Genomic DNA, 7,697 nt, shown 5'->3' on the forward strand with positions numbered 1-7,697 from the left:
CATAGCACTGTGGTCAGAGAAGACAATTGGTATGATTTCAATTTTCTTAAATTTATCCAGACTTGTTTTGTGGCCTAACATATGGTCTATCTTGGAGAATGTTCCATGTGTGCTTGAGAAGAACGTGTATTCTGCAGCATTGGGGTGGAATGCTCTGAAAATATCAATTAAATCCAAGTGGTCCAATGTGTCATTTAAGGCTGTTGTTTCCGTATTGATTTTCTGTCTGGAAGACCTGTCCCTTGTTGTCAGAGGTGTGTTGAAGTCCCCTACTATGATAGTGTTACTGTTGATCTCTGTCTTTATGTCAGTCAATATCTGTTTTATATATTTAGGTGATTCTATGTTGGGTGCATAGATGTTTACTAGGGTTATGTCCTCTTGTCGAATTGATCCCTTTATTATTATATAGTGCCCATCTTTGTCTTTTAATATTTTCTTCATTTTAAAGTCTATTTTGTCAGATATAAGTATTGCAACTCCAGCTTTTTTCTCATTTCCATTTGCATGGAATATCTTACTCCAACCCTTCACTTTCAGCCTGTGTGTGTCTTTTGATCTGAGGTGAGTCTCTTGTATACAGCATATACAAGGGTCTTGCTTTCTTATCCACTCAGCCACCCTATGTCTCTTGATTGGAGCATTTAAACCATTTACATTTAAAGTGATTATTGATAAGTACATAGTTATTGCCATTTTTAAATTTGTGGTTAGATTGTTTTCATCTTTCTTCTATTTACAGAAGTCCTTTTAGTATTTCTTGCAATGCTGGCCTGGTGGTAATGAATTCCTTTAGCTTATTCTTTTCTGGGAAGCTCTTTATCTCTCCGTCAATTTTAAATGATAGCCTTGCTGGATAAAGCAACCTAGGTTGTAGGCCTTTGTTTTCCATCACTTTGAGTATCTCCTGCCACTCCCTCCTGGCCTTCAATGTTTCTGCAGAAAAGTCATTTGATAGTCTTATGGGAGTTCCCTTGTATGTAACCCTCTGTTTTCTCTTGCTGCTTTTAGGATTCTCTCTTTGTCTTTAATCTTTGCCATTTTAACTATAATGTGTCTTGGAGTGGACCTGTTTGGGTTTACACTGGTTGGAACTCTCTGCACTTCCTGGGCTTGTATGTTGGTTTCCTTCATCAGGTTAGGGAAATTTTCAGACATTATTACTTCAAATATGTTCTCAATCCCTTGTTTCTTCTCTTCACCTTCTGGTATTCCTATGACACACATGTTGTTGCGCTTGATGTCATCCCATAGGTCTCTTAAACCATCTTCATTGTTTTTTATTCTTTTTTCTTTCTGTTGTTCTGTTTGGGTGATCTCTGCTAACTTGTCTTCTAAGTCGGTGATTCGATCCTCTGCTTCATCTAACCTGCTGTTAATTCCTTCAAGTGAGTTCTTTATTTCCATAACTGTGTTCTTTAGTTCTAACTGGTTGTTCGTTATGATTTCTACATCCTTCTTGATGTCCTCTCTAAGCTCCTTAAATATTCTTATCATCAGTATTCTGAACTCTGTCTCTGATAGTTTGGTTACCTCTGCCTCATTTAGTTCCATTTCTGGAGGTTTCTTCTGTTCTTTTATTTGGGATATGTTTCTTTGTTTCCTCATTCTGGCTGACTCTCTGTGTTTGCTTCGATGTATTAGGTAGATGCCCTGGAGGTCTTAGTTCTTGCTGGATTAGTATGTAATAAATGTCCTTTATATTTCACTTGCACTACTTCATTCTTCTCCCCTGCGTGTGCTCCAAAAGTGACGCTTGTGTTGTGTATATTGTCCTGTTAAAGAAGATCCTTAATTGCTTTTCGCTTGTGAGTAGGTGGCGTTAACTCCTAGGCTGACTAGTTGTGAGACTTGGCTCTGCCCACACAGAGTATTCTGCTGCGTGAGTGTTGACCGCTTAGATGTGGTTTGGCCTCTATGTGCCTGTAAAGAATCCCCTCTGGGTGTGTCACTTGTAGGTCAAACCTGGTAGTACTCTGGCTTGGTCTGGAGTTGGCCGCTGGGTATGTTGAATCTTGTGCCTCTTAAGCTGGGCACTGGTAGGGCAATTACAGAACAAAGCAAATCACCAAGCACAACAACAACAACAACAAGGAAAAAATCAAATACATTCACATGTAAAAAACAATCGACAACCTCCACTCGACAAAGGGAATGTCAAAGATATAAAGACAAATCAAAACAGAACAAAAAACAGCGCCAGTTGTGGCTTAAGCCCACCAAGTAATCTCCAGGTTGTTCTCTGCTGTAGCACAGAGTCCCCAGTGTATTGTGCAGGTAGAGCCGGTCACCTGGTGCCCAGAGTGACGTTGGGGCTGCAACTTTAGATGCGTGGGGCTGAGGGGTCTGGACAGTAGTTTTTACAAAGCCAGTGCAGTTTCTGCCCTTGCCTGTACATATGCACACTGAGAGTAGCACCACCAGCCCTGTGTCCAGTTCTCCTGAGTCTTAGGGCACCTCTTCCCTATGTGTATGTGTGGCGGGCGGGAGATTCCTCAGCTGCTGGAAGCTGAGAGCTGTATCTGCCACTTACTGCTGATCCCTAGGAGTGCCTCCGGAGATGTAATTGCCCTGCCCTAGGCAGGCCAGAAAGGGTGGGGGCTGGGGATGGAAAGAGGGGTCTTCTCTTTCCCAGCCCAGCTGTGTCACACCCCACCCGCAGGCCAGAAACGGTGGTGGCTGGGGATGCAGGAGTCTCCTGTCTCCTAGGCCAGCGCAAACCACACTCTTCTCAGCCTCTTCCCTGGGCCAGAGCCACCGCCAGTCTTCCCAGAGCCCAAACACCAAGGCTCCTCTGTAATCTGACACTGCTCTTCAGATCAGGAGCCAGTTCAAGTCTCTGGAAGGGTGGGGGTAGGATTGGAAGAGCGGGGGGAGGGGCCCAGGTATGGAGTTTGTGTCCTTTGTCCAAGCTAAGGCTTAACTGGGGGTATCAGCTGATGTTAATTGCCTCAAATGCTAGATATGCTGTCTCCGTGGGGGAGAGGTCTGCTGTGGGACGCAGAGTAAAGAGTCCGCCACCTGGCTTTTGTGTTCTCTCTTTTGTCCTGGGATCCCACGTGTCTCTGCAGCTGGGGATGTGGTTGCCCCGCCCTAGGCTGGCCAGAAAGGGTGGGGGCTGGGGATGGAAGGAGGGGTCTTCTCTTTCCCAGCCCCGCTGTCTTACACTCTTCCCGCAGGCCAGAAAAGGTGGTGGCTGGAGACGGAAGATTCCCCCCTCTCCCAGCCCAGCTCCTAGCCTCCTCCCTGGGCCAGAGCCGCCCGCCTGTTTTCCCGGAGCCCGGGCTCCAAGGCGCCTCTGTAATCTGCTGCTGCTCCTTAGTGCAGGGGCTAGATCAAGTCTCTAGAAAGGCGGGGGTAGGGTCGGAAGAGCGGGGGGAGGGGCCCAGGTATGGAGTTTGTGTCCTTTGTCCGGCCTAAGGCTTAACTGGGGGTATCAGCTGATGTTAATTGCCTCAAATGCTAGATATGCTGTCTCTGCAGTGGGGAGAGGTCTGCTGTGGGACGCAGAGTAAAGAGTCCGCCACCTGGCTTTTGTGTTCTCTCTTTTGTCCTGGGATCCCACGTGTCTCTGCAGCTGGGGATGTGGTTGCCCCGCCCTAGGCTGGCCAGAAAGGGTGGGGGCTGGGGATGGAAGGAGGGGTCTTCTCTTTCCCAGCCCCGCTGTCTTACACTCTTCCCGCAGGCCAGAAAAGGTGGTGGCTGGAGACGGAAGATTCCCCCCTCTCCCAGCCCAGCTCCTAGCCTCCTCCCTGGGCCAGAGCCGCCCGCCTGTTTTCCCGGAGCCCGGGCTCCAAGGCGCCTCTGTAATCTGCTGCTGCTCCTTAGTGCAGGGGCTAGATCAAGTCTCTAGAAAGGCGGGGGTAGGGTCGGAAGAGCGGGGGGAGGGGCCCAGGTATGGAGTTTGTGTCCTTTGTCCGGCCTAAGGCTTAATTGGAGGTAGCTGAAGTTATTGCCTCAAATGCTGGATATGCTGCCCCTGCAGCAGGAGAGGTCCGCCGCGGGACGCAGGGCAAAGCGCCCACTTCCTGGCTTCCGAGCTCTCCTCCGTCCTGGGATATCCTGCGTATCTGTAGCCGTGGGTGTGGGCTGGATTTTCACAGGCACAGGTGCGGAGCAGATTTCCACAACCCAAGGGTGGGGGCCGAATTTCTACAGCCACAGGTGTGGACCGCGATTCCAACCCGCGTCCCCACCGCTGCCGCAGGTGCGGCGTGTCTCCGCTCAGCTCCCTTCCTTCTTCCCTTGCTCGCCCACTTTTTCCCCACCTGCAAGTAATCCCTGTGCGAGTCTCTTCGCTGTTCTGCGTGATGAGCAGAGAATCCTTTGATGGGTTATAAGCTTCCCGTTTCTGATAAGATTGGACGGAGAACTCAAAAAGTGCGCCCCGCTGCCGCCATTCCTATGACGTCACTCTGTTTAAAGTTTTTGAGACTTGCTGTATGGTCTAGCATAGCATCTATTTTTCTGTCTGTGCTGGAGGTTGCGGCTCCCAACTCAGCAAAGCGGGAGGAATTGTAAGGAAAGAGAGCCTCAGGAGGCAGGCTTGCCCATGCCCTTTGTTTTCCCCAGAAACTGTCCGCCCCGCGCTCCCTTCCCCCAGCCTGTTCGGGCCCAGCGACAAGCCTGCAGCACAAGTTCATTCTTATCTGTTGAGCTTTTCATCATTATCTTTATCACTAGTGTGGGGGCAGAGCCCCAGAAAGCAGTTTCCAGGCTCTCGGCCTCACATAGACAGGTGCTGGCTCAGGTAGTAAATGGCCAACTGTGATTGCATGGCCATCAGCTGTGGCTAGTTGGCCGTCAGCTGTAACCAGTGAGCCATTGGCCACTAATATAACTGCTGTGGCTACGCTAGAGAGAAGGAAAAGAGAGGAGAGGAGAGTGGAGGAGAGTGAAAGAGAGTCGTCAGTGGGTTGCAGACAAAACGAACAGCAGGTCGCACGTCCAGTGAACCCAGCCTCCAGTGAGACCGTAGTGGTATGACTCCCCTACCTATGGCTCCGTGGGTGTTCCTTTTTGGCCTCACCATATCCTGCGTTCTTGTATGGGGAGCGGGAGCAGAGACCCCGCAGGCCTCCCCGCACGACACTAGTAAATGTCCAGCAAAATTTATTTTCTGTAAAGTCCGTTTGTCAGCTTTTAGGGGGTTAATATTCACCTGATACATATTTTTCCATTCATTAACTTTCAACCATTTCCGATCCTTTTGTTTTAGATTCCCCTCATATAATCAGCATATGCACAGAATTCTTGTAACTCAGTCTCATATTCTGTCCTCCTAACTGCAGAGTTTAGTCATTTACATTTATTGTAGTTACTGATATACTACATTCGAATTCATTGCTGTTATTTCAGTATATGCTTATATTTGTCCCTTTTTTTCTATTTATATGTTCCTCCCTTTTTTGCCTTCTTTTGGAGTGATTGATGTTTTCACTCGCCTCAATTTATTTTTTCTGTCCACTTTGTTTCAAAATTCTATTTTCATTCTTTTTATAGAACCCTACTGCGTGGCTGTATCATGATACATTCAACTAGTCACCTACTGATGCACATGCGTTGTTTTCAGTCCTTTGCTATTACACATAGTATTGCAATAAAGAGCCTTTTACCATTTCTGTTTTTAAGAGTGGTTTCTGGTTTCACGTTGGCTGCCCTGAGCTTCAAATACATGCAAGGAGCTTCTAAGGACTGAACTTCAACAGCACCTTCAGCTTCCTCTTGAGCGATGCTTCCTGCTTGAGTGAAGACTTCCAAACCCTTGATAATAACCAACACACTTCCAACTCACATTCTGTTGTCCAGAATTTTAATACCATACTGTTTTTGACCAATAAATCACATGGTATTAATATTATGCTGCATTGTAAATGTACATTAGATTTACTTACATATTCACCACTTTCTTTGCTTAGCATTTTTTCTTGTACGACAGGTCTTCCATCTGCTTTCATCTTGGAATTCACCATACTCCTTGGATCTGAAAATTGCTGTCCTTCCACAATTGTGAAGAATTTTTCATCCACGATCTTTTAAAATATGGCTTATTCTCCATATCTCACGGTGATACTTTATTAAGACACATGTTATGCCTTACCATTGTAGCCTCTCTGTTTCCTCTTTCATGTTTTGTTTCCCTTTATCTCTCTAAGTTGCATTCTGGAAAATATTTCTGACCTATCTACAAGTTCACTAAACTTCTCTTTAGCCATATCTTATCTGCTGGTTAATCCATCCACTGAGTTTTCATTTCATGTATTGCTTTTAAATTTTAATCATTCTTTTTTTTTAAAAAAATCTTCATAGTCATTTTGTGTGATCCATTTTTCCTAGCTCATATTTTCAGGTTCTCTTTGAGGACTTGTTTCTTCTGTCTGTTGATGCTGCTGGTTCTCACACATGGTAGCGTACGTCTTTGTGGGTTTTGTAATTTGTGCTATGAGCAGCTTATTTCCTTGGATCATTATCCCCAGAAGTTCTTTGAGTCCTGGGCTAATGTTGAACTGAGTTCATTCAAAGAGGATTTACATTTGCTTTTCACAGTAGCCTGAAGGTACTACCAACCTGGGACCACTTCAAATAAAATTATGCACTTGTGGTTTTTGGCGGGCTCAGAGATTGTTTGAATTTAGATTGAAAATTTGTATAGTATATGTGTTCTCAGAGGAATGCATATTCTTTTCCCCAGCACTAAGTCTGGACAGGTCAGTTTCCTTGCCTTGCCTTCTGCATATTAGTGTTCATTTCTGGTTCATACTTACACTTAAAATTATAGCCCAGAACACCGGAGTCCCAGTTTTTCTTTTGCTTTTTTTTTTTTTGTCATATGAAAATTTATTACTACTGTGTTTTCACCGTCAAAACTTATGATCTTGGTCTTTCCTTCCTGCCTTTGTATAAGGCCAAAAGAGAGGCATTGGCTACTTTGACAACCTTAAAGCGGACTCCAGGAATGTCACCAGCAACATGACCTTTGCGACCAAATCCAGCAACCAGAACTTCATTATTTTCCTCAATAAAATTCAAACAACCGTCATCGGGTACAAAGACTGTGATTTTTTTTTGCCATTCTTGATCAGCTGGACCCTGACACACTTCCTGATGGTAGAATTTGGCTGTCTGGTTTCAACCCCTACTTTTTCCAACACAATTCCCTTTGCATGGGAAGCGCCTCCGAAAGGGTTGGCCTTCAGGGCTGTGCCCAAACGGGCTTTCTTGTACTGTTTCTCGTGCCACTTCTGATCTCGTCGGTGACTCCGGAGCTTCCTGGCAGCACGAAGACCGCGACGCTTGCCCATGCTGCTGGCACCACGAGCCTGAGGAAAAGAGAGCTGGGGTCCCAGTCTTATGCAGGTATTTTGCATCAGATTCCTCACTAGGGTGCTCCTTAGGGGGTTCACCTGGCCTCTCTCACCGAGGTACTCATCCAAGCGGAAGCTCAAGTACTTCCTTTCAACAGAAACCTTCAAAATGAAAGCTAGCTTTGTACTTGCTTAAGCCCTAAGGCTTGTCATCTTGCTTTGTTTTGAGTTTCTGTGGACTTCTTACATTGGTGCCATCCAACAATGCATTAAAAAGGAACTATTTGTTCAACAATGTCGTCATTTTAATCAGAAGGGTTGAGCTGGGTGCCCAAACTGCCTTACTGCCAGGAACAGAAGTTTAGCTTTTGGTTTTGATGGAAACTCTGGTGA

General features: G+C 46.0%; 1 pseudogene; it reads right to left on the reverse strand.

Moving 5' to 3' along the window:
• Positions 1–6,818: 6,818 nt before the first annotated feature.
• Positions 6,819–7,301, reverse strand: LOC109461256 (small ribosomal subunit protein uS12; annotated as a pseudogene).
• Between the last annotated feature and the right edge of the window lie 396 nt (positions 7,302–7,697).

The sequence above is a fragment of the Rhinolophus sinicus genome, linkage group LG12 (assembly GCF_036562045.2).
Source record: "Rhinolophus sinicus isolate RSC01 linkage group LG12, ASM3656204v1, whole genome shotgun sequence".
NCBI classification, from domain to species: Eukaryota; Metazoa; Chordata; class Mammalia; order Chiroptera; family Rhinolophidae; genus Rhinolophus; species Rhinolophus sinicus.